This window comes from Lagopus muta, chromosome 4, assembly GCF_023343835.1.
Source record: "Lagopus muta isolate bLagMut1 chromosome 4, bLagMut1 primary, whole genome shotgun sequence".
NCBI classification, from domain to species: domain Eukaryota; kingdom Metazoa; phylum Chordata; class Aves; order Galliformes; family Phasianidae; genus Lagopus; species Lagopus muta.
The window spans coordinates 1,312,952-1,328,649 of record NC_064436.1 but is presented as its reverse complement, the minus strand read 5'-3'; the positions used below and the strand labels follow the sequence as shown (position 1 = coordinate 1,328,649).

General features: G+C 42.5%; 2 protein-coding genes across 3 annotated transcripts in view; both read right to left on the bottom strand.

The window, feature by feature from the left end:
* LOC125691799 (toll-like receptor 2 type-1) overlaps positions 1–15,698 on the bottom strand; it is a 74,405-nt gene that overhangs the window by 32,126 nt on the left and 26,581 nt on the right. Inside the window, exons 5-6 of the transcript XR_007376253.1 lie at positions 3,249–3,330; positions 2,524–2,668 (exon numbers count right to left, since the gene is read on the bottom strand). The gene's annotated coding sequence lies outside the window, so the exon portion shown is untranslated. The remainder of the gene's footprint in view (positions 1–2,523; positions 2,669–3,248; positions 3,331–15,698) is intronic.
* Positions 2,643–15,698, bottom strand: part of TLR2 (toll like receptor 2) — a 29,548-nt gene continuing 16,492 nt past the window's right edge. Inside the window, exons 4-5 of one of the 2 annotated variants that reach the window (XR_007376255.1) lie at positions 3,249–3,330; positions 2,643–2,668 (exon numbers count right to left, since the gene is read on the bottom strand). The gene's annotated coding sequence lies outside the window, so the exon portion shown is untranslated. Of the gene's footprint in view, positions 2,669–3,248; positions 3,331–7,738; positions 7,759–15,698 lie in introns of those variants that run through there. The other variant, XR_007376254.1, reaches the window with a different exon arrangement.

Sequence of the window (15,698 nt, the reverse complement as noted above, 5' to 3'; positions counted from 1 at the left end):
GGACCTTACCAGACAACCATGATTTATCAAATATGATGGAGAAGGGCTCAGCGACTACACCAGCCATCTCTCTCAGAACCCTGGGATGCATGGACCATGGACTTACATATATTCAAATGCACAAGGAGGTCTTGGACTTGTTCCATTTTTACAGTGGGATGTAATCCACTCCTTTCACCCACACCCAGAACTTCAGGGTCCTGGCAGACATGGGGAGGAGCCTGACCACTAGTGAAGACTGAGGCAAAGCACTTATTGCTTTTTTTTTATATCAGCTTTTTCCATGTCTGAGGAAGCCAGTTTTCCATCCTCATTTATCACAGGGGGAACACTGTCCTTGGTCTGTCTCCTGCTGGTTATGTACCTGAAGAACCCCTTGTTATTTTTCACATCCCTCATCAGGTTCATTATGAAGTCACCTACATAATGACATTTCTCAAAATGGAATCACAGAATCACAGACTTGTAGGGGTTGGAAGGGACCTCCAGAGATCATCGAGTCCAACCCCCCTGCCAAAGCAGGTTACCTACAGTAGGTCGCACAGGTAGGCATCCAGGCAGGTCTTGAACATCTCCAGAGAAGGAGACTCCACCACCCCCCTGGGCAGCCTGTTCCAGTGCTCCGTCACCCTCACTGTAAATAAGTTCTTGCGCACGTTTGTGCGGAACTTCCTATGCTCCAGTTTCTGGCCGTTTCCCCTTGTCCTGTCTCCACTCACCACTGAAAAGAGTCCGGCCTCGCCATTCTGCCCCCCACACCTTAGATATTTATAGACCTGGATCAGGTCCCCTCTCAGTCTCCTTTTCTCAAGGCTGAACAGACCCAGTTCACTCAGCCTTTCTTCATAGGAGAGATGCTCCAGGCCCTTCACAATCTTCGTGGCCCTCCGCTGGACTCTTTCCAAGAGATCCCTGTCTTTTTTGTACTGGGGAGCCCAGAACTGGACGCAGTACTCCAGATGAGGTCTTACCAGGGCAGAGTAGAGGGGGAGGATCACCTCCTTTGACCTGCTGGCCATGCTCTTTTTAATGCACCCCAGTAAGCCATTGGCCTTTTTGGCCACAAGGGCACACTGCTGGCTCATGCCCAACCTGTCGTCCACCAGGACACCCAGGTCCCTGTCCGCAGAGCTCCCCTCCAGCAGGTCATCCCCCAACCTGTACTGGTGCATGGAATTATTCCTCCCCAGATGCAAGACTCTACACTTGCTTTTGTTAAACCTCATCCGGAGCAAAGACTGAATGTGAAGCTCGAGAAGATCACGTGAAACATCTAGAACCACATCTCCTATGCTGGTACAGCGCTGCAACCTAGTTTAGGTTTGCCTACCAATAACTACTAACAATACTAACAAACTTAACATGGGCATTTTGTGTCTAAATGTGAACTGCTCCATGGTTGCAGGTAAGTCAGAAAAAGAATATCCTAATAGCAGGACTTCAGCCCAGGCACCTTTTTGGCTTTTCAGTAATCTTGATAAGTGGAGCACCAAGGCCCAGGCTCACTGCAGAATGAGCTCCCCTCCTGCTTGTCTGTCTCCCACACTCATTCTATCTTTGATCCTCTCAAGTAGAAAGAGAAACTAGAAGAGCTTGTGGAAAACTTAACACAGAAACACTCAAAAAAAGAGATAAGAATAAGGTGCTGGTGAACATTGTAACGGCATTATCTAATTCAGAGTGAGATTCTCATCTAGCTGATGTGCCATTTCTGACATACTACTGAAAGGATAATGCACAAACAGCTTAAAATAAATAAATAAATAAAAAGGTAGAACCAGGGAGAAGAGCTGCTCCTGCTCAAAATCCAATGAGAAGAGAAACATTTTGAGTAAACTTGATACTTCTCTACTGAAGCTACTTATCTACGATAGTACTTTAAATAGCTGATAAAGTAGGAAGAAAACATGTACTTGCATAGAAATAAAACAGCAGAAGCTACCTTGAATTAAAAACAGTAACCCTGACTGTCAGTGCCTGAACACAGAAGTAGACAACAGACTGCAGTCAGGGTGCTGTCATTGTCACTGCACAGCATCAGGCAAATGGCTAAGTGCAGAGCCCAGTGACATGAGTGGCAGATGCTGAATGGCTGACAGCTGGAAATGTTGGGAGCACTTGTCATCAGGAGTTGGCAGGAAGCTTATGTCAGCTGGAAGAGAGCCTGGATGCATGTTGCTAAGGCAGCAGAGAGGGTTTTGACAGATAAAAGTGCTGGTGAGCAATGACTAGAGATAAGAGTGCAAATCCCTGGGAAAGCAGAGTAAGGCTGGCTCTTCAACTTTATCTTTAGAGACTGGGATGCAACAGATCACAGTGAACCCCCAGTTTGGGGAAAGGACTCGCCTCACCTTTAAGCTGCTACCTTAAAGCCAGAACGCAGTTGTTAATCTGACATTTCTTGCTTATTCTCTCTGTTACAGTATAAATCCTACAGGTAGCATGGAGGTTGAAGGGGGGAAGGCAAGTGGGGGGGAAAGAAAATCTGGCTATTCGGGAATAGTCAGATTTGCTAGGCTTGACCTTGAGTGACCGAAGTTTGCATGTACTTAGGTCTGCACCTGAAGAAGCTTCCTCTTCTTGTATTTTGCTTGCTTCTGGGGGCATTCAGAGTTAAACAACAAAGACATAGCAGATGCATCTTTAAATCAAGCCTGAAAAAAATGTCCTGAAAAAGATAGAGAGGAAAAAGAAATAAAGTTTATTAATTAAGAATGCTAAAATGCAGGAAGAATACCCAAGAGCGGTGTAAAATGCATGCAGTTCGGATAGACTGAAAAGTAATGCCTTGTTAGTAGCTAGGTTACTCCAGAGACAGTGAAAATAGCATGGGGAGCTCCCCCCGGCCCCCCAAGAAAAAAAAAAGGCAAAATAAAAGCAAAAAAACCCCAACAACTCAAAATAGCTTGTAAAGGGTTAATTTCTCTTTTTTAACACATTTTCCAAAATGTGCAGAATTGCTCACAGATTTCCTGATCAGAAGTCTCTTGGAAAAATGTTATAAAAATTAGGGTATTAATTATGTTTTGGATAAAGAATAAATACACCATCTGTCTTTGTCAGTCTACGCACTAAGGGAATTTCCTTTAACCAAATATGAATTGCTAGACTTTTTTCACTGTTTATCAGTTTGGATCCCAACGGTAAGGCTTTCACTTGAGTGTTAGGTGACCCTTACCACAATCTCGAAGTGCTTCAAAGTCTTGAATTTTAAGTTATTAGCATCCCAAGTAAGCTGCCTTACTCACTCAACCAGTAGATACAGCAGGAGAGCTGGAACTACTTCCCTCTCATGTTTATGATCTCATCCTCTCCTTTCACTGAATGTACCTGAAAACCAAATGAAACAGTTTGCCAAGTGTTAAAAAAATAAATAAATAAGTTAATAAATAAATAAAAATTGAATAACCCCAAATCAATTATTGGTGATGTGCTGACAATTCTGAAGAAATGAAGTTTCCATTCAGTCTGTAACAATTTTTTTTCAGTTCAGCTGCCAAAATACTTTCAAACCCAGCAACTATTTCTGCAGCCCTATAAATTAGGTTTACTAAATGAAACAATTTGTGAGCTGTAGCCTACAGGAATTCCAATTGGTGCTGCGACAGTGCATCATTTAAGTAATAAGAAAATGATTCCAACTATATTCTAAGTATTTGCAACACAAATGCGGAGCACATTGATGTTATCCTACTAATAATGAGAGCTATAAAAAGATTGAAAAGCCATTCTGCATAGGAGACCACATGCTTATTAATCTGATATATTCTTTTCATTGCTATTGAAATACAATATTAAAATAAAATCTAAGTGAACAGGGAAATGTGCCCCTCCACTGATAAATTTGGGGGAAATCAAAACATAGAGATGTGTTGCTTCACTTGAGCTTAAGCAGGTGAGCATCGGAATAAATATATGAATAGAACAATTAGTGAAATTAAAGTATATCACTGGGCTAGAGTACTGTTTGAAATACTGGACAGAGCTATCAGATTAGCAGCATAATATTGTGAAAGCAAAATGAGTTTCCAAATGATTATGGTTCCAAATGGAAATAGCATCAATCATAATTGTTGGTCTTAGAAAAACTGATTGAACAGGAAAAGTCAGAAGAGGTGTTCAAACCACGTCTTAATATATGCTATAATCTTGAAATGTCACTAATCTCCTGAAGACTGTAATATCTCCAAGTGGTACAGACTTACAAAATGTTCCACCTCAGATTTAGCTATGAAGTTTTAGAGATGAGCCAGCGGCCAGATGTTTATAAACTCTTTTCAGGTTACAATTTAGTTACGGTTACAGGGTTAGACAATACACTCTCATTTAGTCCTCCAACTGACTAGCTTCACCATTATTTGTCACTACACTGGGCATATGCACCCTGCTGGCTGCTGCTGCCCAATGCCGCGTCATCTATTTCCCTGCCACTGCTGGGCTGAGGCTGTCCCATTCATCCCCTAGACAGCCTCCTTTCAGGGGAGCATTATGGGCTCAACAGAGCTCTTTGTTGGAGCTCTATTTACACCACCATTTTTTGTTGCTCAGATTGTGAAGGGAAACGACGGAAGACGGAGAGGAGACGGACTGTTAACACAGTGGACCAGAAGTCATCAACACTGGTTCTTTGAAGTGACACACAGAGTAAACACGGAAACCGCACTGCTACATGAAGTAACCTGGTGGTCTACGTTCAGTGCCCACCAGGCACGTCTATCTATTTCTACAAAAAGTCAGTCGTAATCAGCAGTAACTGGCAACTTTCCTTGCTATTCACAAAGATCTGCAGCATAATTATTCACCCGGCTCCTATTGACTATAATGGGATTTAGCTGGATAAATCCCCATGTAACTCTTTGAAAATTTGGGAGCTTTGGGACAGTCTGTTAGGAGATGCAGAACTGAGCAAGCACTAAGATGGAATGCGCTCCCATTTGAATACAGCTAAAACATAGAGGCGAGGATTGTGAGTATTTGACTCAACTGCTGCTGTCCCAAAGCTGTTTTAGAGGCAGAAATTCTCCTCCCTTCAGCAGAACAGCACAGAGGCTACGTGCCTCTCTGACACAGGCATTAGCCCCGAGGCTCACTTCTGTCCAGTAAAGCACTGGATGCAGCACATTGAAATTTGAAGACATTTAATTCCCTTCAATTCAGCAAGACCTAAGCATGCGCACGGCTGCCCTGTTGCATGGATTTCAGCACGTGTGATGTTGGTCTGCAGAGCTTTGGGTTGTCTGTTGGGTTGTATCTGCAGGAGCTGCCTGCAGACACAACATGCTGCTCCGCAGCTGCCTCTCCACAAGTCATGGGCCTGCTCACAGCTTGCATTGCAAAGGCAGCCACACCGCTTCACTTTGGTGAGTAACACTGTGTGTTTCATTAAGCTTTAGCAAGACCAAGGCTTAAGATACCAAAGGGAAAGGTGCCATACACAGAGCTGCAAGCAAGGCAGATATGAAGGGCTTGACCTCAGCGAACTCTGCTTTATTCTCAGGCAGCTTCCTACCCTGTACAACAGCTACCCATGAACATCATTCACTTCTTTGCTGCGCTCTTACTGGGATATGGCTGCTATCTTCCTGCCACATTATCTTCTTAGCTTCATGCCTCCCAGTTTCAGCTTCTTCTCCAGCCCTCAGCCATCTTCCCCTTCCCAAATTTTCCTGAAATCCAGCTCCATACCTCTTAGGTTTCCAGATCCTAAGTTTGTAAGCAAATGGCACTCTGTTCCTGACCGACCAGTGTGTCCCAGCCTTCCTGGTGCCTTCCCATTCTGTTACCATTTTCTGAGGCATTGATACCTTTGTCAAGATGAACATAGCCAGAGGCAAAAGTGATGCTGTTCTTCTGTAATAATTATTTCCCATTTTTACAGTGAGACAGATGCCAGATAGCTCTGTTGTGTAAGACAGCTCTACCATGGCTCCACTGCAAGTCTTCCAAAAGATTTTATCATTCCCCATGTTCTGGGGTCCTGGAACTACTAAAATCGCACTGCTTTTATTTTATGAAATGAACATTTTTAGTTTTCCACTTCTACAGGAAAAAGAAAAAAAAGAAAAAAAAAAAAGAAACCTCCAAACAACTCTAATAGCTGAAAAATTAAAAGCGACTGAGAAGAACTGTTATGTTATTGTTGAAATTTCCTATCTATAAATGAGTCACATCACTGGGGTAAGTAGAGGGATCAGCTCTTGGATTTTCATTATTTCAAGTAAAGATATTTACTGAACTAATTTCTGCACACATGAGGAGAAACACATTTCCATGTCTTGCTTTACGACAGATTAACTTGCTATTTTGCCCTTGGCTGGTGTGCTTTGCTGCTTTTTAAGAGCACCTCCTTCGCAAAATAAAAACATTCCTCTTTTATATGACAATATCCAGAGGCTGGACATAAAATAGACAATCCACAGAGCACAGCATGTGCATGCATATTTGTGTACACAGAAATTTGCACTTTTAATTTTAACCGGTGCAAATGACAATTAAAAGCAACAGCCTTTCAACTTCTGCTAGAAGAGATCCCATTTTTGCATTTTACAGGGTATTTAGAAATACAACATTTTATTGCTTAAACAGGGGAATGATTTTCAGTGATTCAAGCTTCTAGTGAAACCAGCTGATGTCCATCTTACTTTGTTCTTTGATCACAAATATATCCAATATTTCTATTTATTTTACTTTCTTGGTAAATTGTATGCATCATTAGATATAAAATGTTTGCTCGTTACTATTATTTTCCTAATGGGTTTTCCTTTCCAGCATTGTATTACAGTTATTAACGTGGAGAATTTGCTAAATTTATCTGACAGACCTGCTCTGGGGCTTCAATCATTCTGACATTCCCAGAGAACTTAAAGAAAAAAAAATGCATTATTTTTTGCTTCCCATGAGTCCCACAAGCCAGCCTTGTCAACCAGGAGTTCCTTCCTTCTAAGGCCAAAGCAAGTCTTTTAAGCATAACAAGTTTATAAAAACACAGATGAATCAAGGAAAGCAGTTTTTAGCTCAAAGAATAAAATTTAAAGCATTTTTTGTGTTCTGTTGAATGGCATGATAAAACACCAACCAACAATGCTGTCTGGTTGTCAAGAGACTGAGAGACAAGGCCCCAAGTGTTAATTGGACACATCGTTGAAATTTGTATGATTCAGTTTACACTATCTTACACAACTGCTTGGCTTTGATTAGATTTCTGTCAAGCACTCTGAAACTCTTGGTCAATAAGGGTTATAAAAGGAGAAGGAAAAATTAGGATAAAAATATATACAAATTTTCCCTTGAGTATTTCTGCTTTGGTAAACGCTCTTTAGACTGCCAACTGTTGCAAAAAAAAAAAAAAAAGAAAAAAGAAAAAAAAAAACAAAAAACCTGTTGTTTCATTTTAAAGAGCGCTTAGAAACATAAAGTAAGTACTTTTATAAAAAGAACAGTTCCTAGTGATTTAGGTTTACTGTAAAGACTTCATTGCAAATTCTGGGTTAAACAACCGGTATGGAAAATATTGTGAAATCACAAGAAGAAAATCAAATGTAACCCAGTGTACTTATAAATGTATAAATTAATAAAAATGATATGTACTCACAGGGAAATCAGATATCACTTCCTCTTGTAGATAAGGCTTTTCCCTTCCGCCAGTGTCTGACATTATTTAATTATATTATTGTAATATAATTCATGTTCTAGGGGATGCACAGCCCTGCAACATACTGAGCTTAGTATCAATCAGTACCTTCCACTGAGGGCAAAATCCTGAAGAAGGCACAAATGAGGGCACACTTAGAGAAAGGATTTTTAAACAGAGAGTTGTTTAGGTCAGAATTGCCAACGTATCGATACTTAATCCATTCAATCTTATCTTATCTTGATCTCTGATCAATCTTAGAATCAGATCTTTTCCAACCTTCATGGTTCTAAGATCATTCAGTCCAACCCCAACTCATCACCACAATATCCACTGACCGCATCTCTCAGTGCCACAACTCCATATTTCTTGAACACCTGCAGGGACAGTGACTCCCTGACCTCCCTGGGCAACCACTCTTTCTGAGAATAAATATTTCCTAATATCCAACCTGAGCCTCCCCTGCTGCAGCTTAAGGCCACTGCCTCTTGTCTTATCTCTTATCTCTGTTACTGGGGGGGAAAGAAGTTGATCAAAAGAATACAAACACACAATTTTTTGTTACGGATGCCCACCAGCTGCGGCAACAGCCAGCCAGCAGGTATCAGTTCACTGAGCCACTGGATCTGAACAGCACTGCTGCGAACTCAAATCCCAAACTTCTCTGTACAGCACTCTGTACAGCACTCTGTACAATGGGCCACCACTGGGCATCTTCACAAGACATCTCTTAGACAGAGCCCATGCTTCTCTTCACCACGTATACTTTAACTACTTGTATTTCTCTCACTGTACAATTGCTGCAGTTTAATTCAGCTGTGGCCCAGGACATTCATAAAGGTGCATTATTATACGCATAAACTCCAGGAGCAAGTCTTGCTTTCATGGTATCTGCTGACTCCTACTAGAATATCAAAGCCTCTACTTGACTCAGCAAAATCACAATGAAGATGTCTCACTTCTAATTTTTCCAAATTGCTTTATTCCCTTCCACTGATTGATCACCTGGGAAGGACTGGATAAGCTCTGGAAGCACAGGTGAAGGCAATTCACCTGCATGACAGGAAGGGGTGGAGCCTGGCTGCACCTCTCTTAGACCCCACTTAAGGACTGACTGCAGAAGGGTTTCTGGTTGGAGATTTGTTTCTTGTGGTGTCCTTCCTGTAAGCCTAGATCTTTGGAGACAGGTGAGCACTTTTATTTTTCCAGCAAAATACCATCCTATCCATGTTGGTCCCTTTGCAGTTACATTCTGGTATTGCCCTTCCACTGTGTTAATCTTTCCAATTGTAACATTTGGTGATATAGCCAAGCTAAAATACTGAAATCCTTTCTTTGGAATGTTTTTCAATGGGTCGAGAGGGAGAATGTCACCCCCCTAGATAAGATGGGGGTGGGCTTATCCCAGGTGTTCTGGGATCACTCTACTGTGAATTTGCATTTATAATTGAGAAATGGGATCTCCTGTGGATTACTGGAGATATTTCTTCCCCATCCTGCATGGCAGAGTATTTCTATGGGTTAGATAAGTATACCTTAATTACACAGGAGTACCAACTAGCCACATTTACTGTGGCATGGCCATTATTAAATGCTTTAAATCAAGCAAAAATATCAAAAAATATCTTAGAAAATAAAAATCAACTGCTATGACATTGTGTTGAAAAACTGGAACAAAGACTTGGCACATCTACAGGAAAGAAATCTAGTCTAACTTTCCTGATAAAACAGGTCTGCAATGTTACATTAGAAGATACACAGGCTCCTAAATCAATGGACATGGATGATTCAGAAAACAAAGCTTTTAGATCAGATCTCAAAGCTCCATCTGAGATGGGTCCCTTTGAGATCCACCTTATAATAACTCAGAAAACTAAGACAGTACAAGATAGACTAGCAGGGGTGCCCCTTGATCAATGGCCCCCTGCCAAAATGCATTTGCACGTAACAACTTGTCCCTATACAGCAACTGAATTAATGGATTTAGTTAAAGGATTTCAACAGGAGCTTAGAGAAAGCATACCAGCATGGCTTTTAAGGTTATGGGGCTCAGGGGCAGAAAGCATCATGGTAAATAGACCAGAAATTTCTAAATTGGGATCCATTACCTTGCACCCTAGACCTTAGACAAAAATCATATGCTGCAATACAACACCAGGATGAAAACCATTCATTAATAGATTGGTTGATGGCAGTGCCATGTGACTTGGCCTAATAAAACTGATATACCATTGCACACAGGTTTATGGTCCTCCACAGAGGTCCTTCAGACCTCTATTTGTGAGTCGGGCATGAGAGAAGCAATATATGAAGAAACATTTGAGAGTCTGGACTTGGCAAAATTTTCAGTGGGCATAAGAGACCTGATTTTACAACAGGCTCCTTCCCACCTTATGGAACATTTGTTTCCATACTGAACCCCCTAGTGACCTCAGATGCCATTGTCCAACATGCTGCCCAGTTGGTAGCTGATTTGGGGGCAACAGCACCTAAGAACAAGGTGTAATGTTAGGGTGGTAGAAGAAGCCAAGGTTCTTCCAGTTAAGAGCAGGAAGGCTGCCCCACAGGCACCCCAATCAGGCCCCATTTGTCTCAAAAACAAATGTTTAATGATTTCATACGGGCTGGGGTGGCCTTTGCCAAGACTGATCAGCAGCCTAATCATATTTTACTTCAATTATGGAAAAACTAGGAAATGACCAGAAATTTCAAAATACTCCCAAAAGATCAGGAGTATGAATAATTCAACAAATGCCAATGAGAACTTTGAATTTAGAGGACTTTATAGTCCCTATTAGCAGGTAAAAGCCTCCTCAGGTGACTCAAGCTATGATGTCTGAGCCACCTGAAGAAAAACACCTGTTCATAGGACAGTTTATGATGTGACAGGATATTAGTTCCCCTGTACCTAGGACCTCCAGACAGGACCAGAGGCTCTATGTTGAACTGACAATCTTTGGTCCCGAAAGAATATACAAAGGATTATGGAGTTGGCTGACACGGAAGCAGAATCATCAATTGTTTATGGAATCTGTCTAAATTCAATGGAGACAGTGATGATTATTGGCTTTGAGGGCCAGTCCATTCCAGTTACCCAGAATGTGGTTAAAATTGGGGGTTGGGCATCTCCTGCCCCAGGAATAAAAAATGTCTATGCCAAGATGTACTCTGGGACTGAGGCAATAGACATTTTTATAGGGTTTGGCTCTCCAGATGACTGTGGGAGAGTTCAGACTCCAATAGAGGTGCGTTAGTGTCCAGGTAGTGCAGGCAATATTGTGAGGCCATGTGAAGCATGAGCCTATTTGTCTGCTGAAACCACACTGGGTTACTAATGTGAGACAGTATAGACTCCCAGGTAGACAAGAAATATGAATTTCTTGTATCAAGAAATATTTCTTGATATTCTTCAATTTTTTCATATCAAGAAATATCATGAAATATCATGAATGGTGCAAGAATTAGAAAAAGTTGGGGCTAGAAGACCTGCACATAGCCTAAATAATTCCCCCATATGGCCAGTGCAAAAGTCAGATGGAGAGTGACCCTGGAATGGACTATTCATGCCCAACCAATCTGGAGCAGAGATATGTGGTTAGATATATGGAATGTAGTTAAATACAAGACTGTACATATCTACCATGTTTCTGGTTATCAGCCCCTACAGTCACTGGGAAATGATGAAGCTGGCCCGAGTTCGATGAATTGAGAATTCACCATCTGAGAACATCGCCCGCTGGTTACATCAGAAGCTGCGGCATGCTGGACCAAAGGCAATGTGGGCAGCTGCTAAAGTATGGGGACTGCCATGCAATGATCTGACATCGCCCAGGCATGCCGAGACTATGGCACTTGCTCCAAGATGAGACAGAGATCGTTGCCCAAAACACCAGCCCACCTTGCTAGAGAACACAGTTCTCTCCAGCAATGGCAGGTTGATTACTTTGGACCCCTCCCTTGGTCTGAGGGGGCAAAATACACCCTGACCTGTGTCAACCCAGCAAGTGGGCTACTGCAGGCCTATCCAGTGCCAAGAGCAAACCAGGCACATACCATCAAGGCACTTAATAAACTGATGTCTGCTTACAGGACACCTCAAGTGAACAAGAGGAACCAAGGGACTCATTTTACTGGTGCAGTGGTACAACACTGGGCAGAAGAAAACAACATTGAGTGGCGAGTCCACCTGCCGTATAATCTGATAGGGGCAGGCCTTATTGAACGCTATAACAATATTCTTAAGGCTGCCCTGAAGACAGACTCTCAGTCTCTACAAGGGTGGACAAAGAGACTCTACAAAAACCTGCGGGATCAGAAATGGCAGACCCAGTGCCCTGAAAATGCTACAGACAACATGGGCCACCCTGCTTAGGATCCAAATTACGGGCACTGATAATTGGATAAGACCCCAAATTGGCAATGAAAATAATCTTCTGTCCCCTGCCTCTGAGCATCTAGAACCAGGTACCCATAGGATAAAATGGCCTTGGAAGGTGCAGGTAGGACCAAAGTGATGTGGCCTGCTTGCAACTTGGAGGAGATTATTGGAGGTGGGAGTCTTGGTAGTCCCTCCAGTAATAGGTACATGGCCTACTGATATGGTGGTCAGCACCCTGGTCTTCATTGCTAAGGGCCCCTCCTCATGTCCCTGTGGCAGATCAGGACCCCCTTTGGTGCATGATACAGTTATGAGCTACAGATATCTGGCCAAAGGTTGTGATACAGGTGGCTGGGACATCCCCAGTGTAAGCTGAAGTGTTGACCCAAGATAGGAATATGGCCTGTATTTTGCCCTGGAGGGCAGACCTTCCCCTCTGAAACATCTGTGCTACTCACTGTGAGTCTTTGAGTCTCTAGGATCACCGGAAGGATGAAATGGCATTGCAGCGTTCCAGTGTCGCTGTGACATCAAGCACGACACCCAGTGATGGCCTACGTGGGACCGGTGGGACTGATGGAACATAGGATGGACCTGCAGCAAACAACTGCATGCCTCCAGTAGCACCATCAAGCACTGGCCCATGAGAGAACATGAACCTCAACCACAAACCATCAATTGTCTTACACTGTGTCAACCTGCATCGTGATGGGCAATTGTATAAGTGTTAGGGTGTGTTGGATCCCTGTTTTAGGGAAGGCTCACCCTCCAGCTGGCTCAATCATCTCATGTTCATACTGTGAAGGGTACAGTGTATGGGAACTGTTGAGGCACAGCCTGATTGATCACCTGGGAAAGGACTGGGTCAGCCCTGGGAGCTCAGGTGAAGGCAGTTTAGCTGCGTGACTGGAAGGGGTGGAGTCTGGCTGCATGTCTCTTAGACCCCATTTAAGGGCTGACTGCCACTGGGAAGGATCTCTTTCTGGAGTTCTCTCCCTGGTGGATCTTTCCTCTGTGAATCTGTAATCTTCTGATATGGGTAAGCAATCTTTTTCCCTTCCCTCATAGCACCTTTCAATTGTGCCAATCCTGTGTCATTACACCTCTGGTGAAACACCTTTTCCCATCATATTGATCAGTCCAATTGCTACAAGCTAATCAAGAATTTTCTTTTGAGAATAAAAATTACTGGGTCTATTCTTTCTGTCAACTTAGTCAGTTGCCCAGCAAAACAAATCAGACAGCATCTTTGTAGCTATTGTAGTGCAGTGCCTCTTCCCTACGTACAATCCCTGTGAGTCTGATAGGAAGAAAAAGTCCCTTTGCAATCATTTTAATACTGCCTAGGGAACGCTCAGCACATTGCCTGTGGTAGAGGTGGGATGCCTCTGCTGCATGAGGCACATATGTGCTACGGACATGGAGTAAAACCAGTGAACAGCTATGCTGGAGCAGAGCAGCTGCTGCACGTCAGCCAACATAATGCTTGAGCATTGCTTCAGGATGCATAGCTCAGTGCACGCATAAACCTAGGAGCCAGGAGGTGCTGCTGAGTCCTGAGAAGTAGACATAGAAAGCTCTAGGTCTGAGGAGAACTGACATCCAGGTCAGTCGGGGTGAAAATGAAACTGAGACCAATATTCTTGCGAAAAGGATGCCACCACACTCAAATTTAGGAGGTTGCTTTGTAGCTCTAACTGCCTCCTTTTTACTGGATGAGGAAACTCTCATTAACCTCGGAAGATAAACATCAGTTATGATTCTCATTTTATAGAGAAGTGAGTTGCAGTAGAAGTTTTGGTCACCTTCTGAGCTTGCATTTTGCTTGCACTGGAAGATTATATGATGCTCACATCTGAGATTATCAAATGTCTGCTTAAAATTCATAGGAATGATTCATACATCAGTTATAGGGAAAAAATGCCAAGGGAAGAGCTTGCCATTAATTTACCCTGTATCTCCTTTTCAGGATAACAGTTCCAGTTATAAAAACTATCTAGCTTGTTACTTTATTTTTCCATGCAGAAGAACACCAATATATTGATCATGCAAAGCATCAGTGTTGTCTCTGGCACAACAAAACAATCTTTTTTAAAATTAATTTTTACTGAGAAAACCCAAGATTCACTTCAAGTTATTCATGCATGTACCAAAACAGAGAGAAAGCTTGTCTTGTGGTTGAGGTGCTAAAACGAGAGCTTATGGTGCTTCAGCTCACTTCCTCTCCCTGCAAGCCTGAGAAAGCCCAAGCAAAGTGATTTCCACCCCAAGAGTCAAACAAGTAAAACAGGTTGGAAAGGGCCAGTCCTTGAAAAGCAGCATGGGGTTTAGGTAAACAAGCATTACATAAATAAAGCAACTGTGTAAATGGGGACTGCACAGCTATTTTGGACAGGCAGAATTTTAAGCGTATCAGCAGTTTCTCAGCATCTCCCTCTTTATGAGCTGATGAGCACCTCAGGCCATTTATTGGTTGACGTTTTCTCCCCCCCCACCCCCCCCACCCCCCCCCTTCCCCTTTTTATTTTGTTTTATTTATTTATTTTTGCTATTGTTGAGATACTTGGTTGCAGTAACATTGATAACAGCCTCAGTCAGTTGCTAATCCCTCAGCAATTGGTGCTCTGACTCTGAAGGATTTTAGGCTGAGTAGATTCAAACCCTCTGACTTCTGACAGCTCTGTTAAACAGAGAAGAATGGAGCCTTGATACAGTTTACAGAAACTGCTTTAGTAAGGGATATAAAAGCAGCCTGATATATGACAGCTTTACTGTGAGTGGAGTTTCACAGTGGCATAAAAGTGAAACGAAGAGGCTGTGAAACTGACCTCAGGTCTACTTCGCAGCATCAAGAGCAATGGTGACATGTCAGCCGTGCCAACATTCATGCATATGAAGTGTCTGATGGAGTCAGAAAGAATGCAGCTCACAGGTGTTCATGTGCTGCTACCCGAGCACACACAGTGCAAAGAAATAAAATGCAATTTAACCATGATGTTCCCTTTAATTTGTCTTCTAGAGCAGCACTGCTCTGTCATTCAGTCATTTCACGTTAGCTTTTCACATATTTTTCTCCAATCCTGTTTAGCATTATTGATTTCAACAGGCACACAGAATAAAGAACAGAATACTGAAATGACAGAACTTGCACAGACTGTCTATGTCTTTTCCCTGATACTGGCACCAAGTAAGTGCCGAACACACCTGAAGCATGCATGTACCATGAGGAAGGAAGGTCCTATCTGCCTATGGTAGTTGAAGCAGAGTGCACTCTGCATTCCTTTGCCATTACCCTCTACAGCAGCACTTTAAAGTGAACTACATAGAATCATAGAATGATTTAGCTGTGTCAGAATAGAGGTAATCTGGGCGATACTATCATATTACTTGTTTAACTTACAACTTCAGCTTCATTGCCAACTATTAGCTTACAAGAGCCAAGTCTGAACTAAGAAGTAATGTATCCCTTATGGAAGACATAGTTCTAAAGGCAATTAGTCTGATTTAGGAGGGCTCCAGTATTGCACAAGCATTGCAACACTTCAGTAAGAAGTGAATGGCTTTTGTGCTTTTGCAGTGCATTTTAAAATAAACAAAGCTGAACATCCCCATCAGAAACACATCAAGGCTTAAGCTGTAAGTGCAGAGCTGTTTGGCAGCACTGAGGCCTCCCTCTGAAAAAGAGGAACT